The 4,362-nt window shown below is 36.5% G+C and overlaps 1 pseudogene; it reads left to right on the plus strand.

Moving 5' to 3' along the window:
• The first annotated feature begins 538 nt into the window (after positions 1-538).
• LOC107435943 (pentatricopeptide repeat-containing protein At4g35850, mitochondrial-like) lies at positions 539-4,055 on the plus strand (annotated as a pseudogene).
• The last annotated feature ends 307 nt before the right edge of the window (positions 4,056-4,362 follow it).

Consider the following 4,362-nt stretch of genomic DNA (forward strand, 5'->3'; position numbering starts at 1 on the left):
AACACATAAATATTAAATCCAACATTTAATTATCAGAAAATAAATATAATTTAACACCCGAAAAAAAATATTGAAGGTGGGTCACTCACCTTGAGCACGCAATTAATCCAAGATCCTCCATGGGATCCATTTCACGATGCGCACGTGCTCCTAGAACAATAATATTACACAACTCAAATAAATTAATATTTTATTCGGGTAAATTATACCTGGTACCCGGGGGACTAACACAAACGTTAACCAAAATTCACGAGTAATATACCGAAACGAAGCTTATGGGATGAGGATCACGGATTGAGGCTTACCTCCCGGAGATCGGACCCGTGGTGGCCGGAATCTCGCCGAAAAGCTTACGGATTTTAAGCCTTCGATTCTTACAATCCGTCGTAAATTGAGGAAAGTGAACACCAGATTTGGGTTCAACTAAAAACTTGTCGGAAAGTCGATTTCCCGGTGAGCCGCCGTGGTCACCGGAATCTGCCACTGCCGGCGGCGCGTCCAGTGGCCACTGGCCGTGATTTTTGGTGGGAAGGTAGATATGGTGCTGGGTAACTCAACGAGACTGGTGGTGAGGCAAACGAAGGTCAGAATAGGGAGAAATCTGGGTTTGAAGTGATTGTCGCCGCCGTCGGAAAAAGCCTCGATCCGGGCTGTCGGTTGGCCGTAATTTTTGGCTGGCCGGCCGATTTTCAGGTGGGCTTCAAGGTGGGGTGGCACGTGTACTGTTCCAGTGGTGGTAGGCATTTCTTGCTGAGAGATGTGTATGATGATATGATGCTGGATGGAGTACAGCCAACTAGGGATAGATTCCATTCTCTCATCGTTGGAACCATGAAAGGCTCTTGCTTGCAGGACGCTTTCTAATTTTCTGACCAAATGAAATCCATGGATTTGGTCCCTGATGTATGTATTTGTATATATATGCTTTTTTTTTTCTTTTTTTTTTCTTTCACATGGATCTGCATTAATTCTTATTTGCTGACTATTAGATTCTTTCAAGATTGGAAATTTTGTATAAAGTTACTTTGTGTTTTTTTTTTCTTTTTTTTTTTTCCCTAGCTGTTACAATGTATTGCTTTGTGTTATAGGTTACTTTATACAACATTTTAGTTTCATTGTGTGGGAAATGCAAGTACTCTGACCAGGCAATTCGGGTATGTTTCTTAGATGTTTTATAAGTCTTTAGATTTTTTTTAGAATCCATAAACTTATGTCTGATTTTGGAGTAAATTTTGATCTGTTTACTTTCAATATGATTGACGATTTTGGATGAGATGAAGAAATATGAAGCCGATGGTGCAAACCTATGTGTGTCTACTCAATGCATGTGCTGCTGCTGGCCGTATAGATCGAGCGTATGCCACTCTTTTAGTTGTCTTGTTTTACCTAGTTGCAAATTGTAATAATTATGGTTATAAACCTTAGCCTAGAAACTTGATAGTCCGCTATACCAGTGATTAAATTGGCTTTATTTTACCTTAGTGGATGATTTTACATGAATTCATTCCAAAATTTTACATTTAAATGCCTGCTCTGCAAATTAATTTATAAGTTGTCCTATATGCTTTATGATATACTTTTGGTTAATTTTGGCATATAACAAACTAAACTTTCATTCTAATCTATAGATATGCGATCATTTGTGATATGACTGCAGCTGGTCTTGGGTTGAACAAGGTCTGCTATGCAGGGCTTATTGCTGCACTTAAGAACAAATCGCCTGTTCTATAAGATTTTGCCACTAAAGCAATTACTATAGGATCTCTCTTCCTAAATTACGCTTTCATATCATTAGCTTTTGATGTTTTCTGTGATATTCCCTTTGCTGAAAGATCATTAAGTTTGTTGAGCGGTTAAAAGAGTGGACATCAGTTGAAGCATCCGGTGCCTCAGCTGAAAATCTGATGATGGGTGTCGCTGAGGAGGAATTATATAATCTTCCCACTGCTGAATATGTTCATAGGCATGGTGGATTTTTGAATAGGCAACTAACTGTATATCATGTTGTCACGCTTGTGCAGACCTGGGAAATGTAGAGGTACTTCTTTGCATCTCTAATATTTCGGCTTAACATCACTCAACAAGCAAATCTCTATTATCTTCTTTGTGTATAGGCAATTGTGGGTTTGTTATTCTATTGTTATTTTGTTATCTACTTTATATTTTTCTGTTGTCTATTATTTCTTGATATTAGTAATATACCTTTATATTAGTATACCTGTGGCTTATATGTGTTCTATGACTAATTTAATGCTATTTTAGCTTTGTTTATTTAATCTCTGTTTATTATGTTAGTTGATGGAAACTCAAAGGAAGAGAAATATCCACATATCTTCATTGTAATGCAAATTATGAGGTAAGTGATTTTTTTTAATAATATTATCTTCATTGGATGGGAAAAAATTCTTTTGGAGATTCTAAATTGGTTCTGTTTTGCTTGGTATGTTCTATTCCCTAGAAGATGCTTTTTTCTGTTATGTCCTATTTATTCTGTTAATTTTCCTGGTAAAATATCTTGTTAGTTGATTAGCTCATCGTAAGAAACTGGTCTCTGTCATTGGCGCTTTAATTCAGGTGCTATCTATGTGCAAGGGACATTGATAATGCTCTTAAAACTTTTGAAGACCACATGAATGCAAAAAAGCCTGCAGCGCCAGAACTATATGTAGTAAGTTTGGTGGCAAAAAATATTTGGCATTATGTCAAAGCATTTGTTCTCTATATTTGAATGTTATTTCATAGTTTCTGCTTCCTTTTGAAATTAGTGAGAATTTACATTGAACCTGATTTTTGGATGATTGGATTTCTGATCAACCAAATCATTTTTGGACAGTACTTGATGTCAAATTATGTGTGCAATAATCTGCCTTCTTTGAACTCTACACGTACTCAGGAAATACAACAACACTTTCCCTTTCATGGGTATCCACATGGTCCATCCAGACATCTGATATGTTATGATTTTTTTTACTAGAAAAACTAATATTTTCTTTTTCCTTTTGCCATGCATAAAATCTTTCCATAGCATTTATGGTTGGCTAGTTGTGTGTTGCTTAGTAATATAAATGTTGCTATTTATTCTATTAAATTATACACCTTCATGTTTGGCACATTTTCCATTTAAGACTCAAGAAAGTATATTATTTATGTTGTTCTCTCTGAAATGTTCGAAGGATTATTCTAGTAGCTGGACATTAATTTTGTATAATATATGTCTCCAGACACTTATAGAGGGAGCCATGATTGGGCATGCCCCCAACGGAATGCAACTTGCACAGGATACACTGGTAGGTTGAGTAATTGCAGTTTCTTATCTGAGTTAAAAAATAAATCAAGGACTTAGTCTAACGTGATTTCATTCTCCACCATAGGTGAAAATGACTGAGAGGGACTTTTTCTTGAGCCCAAAAATGGGGAGTGACTTTCTCCTTATAGCCTCTGGCGAAAAGGTACTGTCAGAGCTTCATTTGATCCCTTTTTATTAGCTTAGGGATGAGAAGGGTGATTGTACTTTGTCTTTTGTGGTTCCTCATGGATAATTTTATGTTTCTGCGTTTGAGGAAATATTCTCATTCAAGAACTCCTTTTGATATTTGCAGACTGGTGGATATACTACTGCTAACTATATTTGGGACTTAATGCAAACTTGGAAGATTACTCCTTCACTTCCTGCTGTGGAAGCATATTACAATGGCTGAAAAGTTAGTCTCTTGCTTCGCTAAAGACGTTTATTGTTTCACTTTAATTTAAAGTATATAATATATATATATATACCCATCCACGTGACTCAAATTTTTTTTTTCTTTTCCAATTTTCCATCTTTTTTGACAAATTTTTTGAACTTTTTTTTGTTTATGAAATTGCAGGGACACGAGATCCTAGAAGATGATCCATGGCTCCTACAAGTTTCATAGACTTATGACAGCCTTCACACCAGATTTGGAACAGGACCTGGCCGACCCTATTAGGTGTCAACTTTGTCTTTTGTTGGCTATCAAGCGAGGTTTAATATTTAGAACTTAGAATTAATCAAAAAATTGGAATTATCAAAGGGATTTGATATGGATTAGAATTATCAAAGTGCACAACTTGCCCCCAGAAAGAAAGTGCCCCAAACAGATTGGTCATAGCAGCCGATCATGCTCGGCCGCCGTACCTCTTAATAGCACTACCAACCAACAGCACCATTCAACTGAAGGACCATAAATCGCTATACGCTATATTAAGACAATGGGGGCATGTTATGCGATATGTGTGTGTTATGTAATGTAGTAAGGAATGCAATTAGTAGCTCAACTGCTTAACATGTGTTTTGGCATAATAGACGTTGGTTTTATGTGTTGTTTTGTTGGCAAAGTCATC

This window comes from Ziziphus jujuba, chromosome 8 (assembly GCF_031755915.1).
Source record: "Ziziphus jujuba cultivar Dongzao chromosome 8, ASM3175591v1".
NCBI lineage: Eukaryota > Viridiplantae > Streptophyta > Magnoliopsida > Rosales > Rhamnaceae > Ziziphus > Ziziphus jujuba.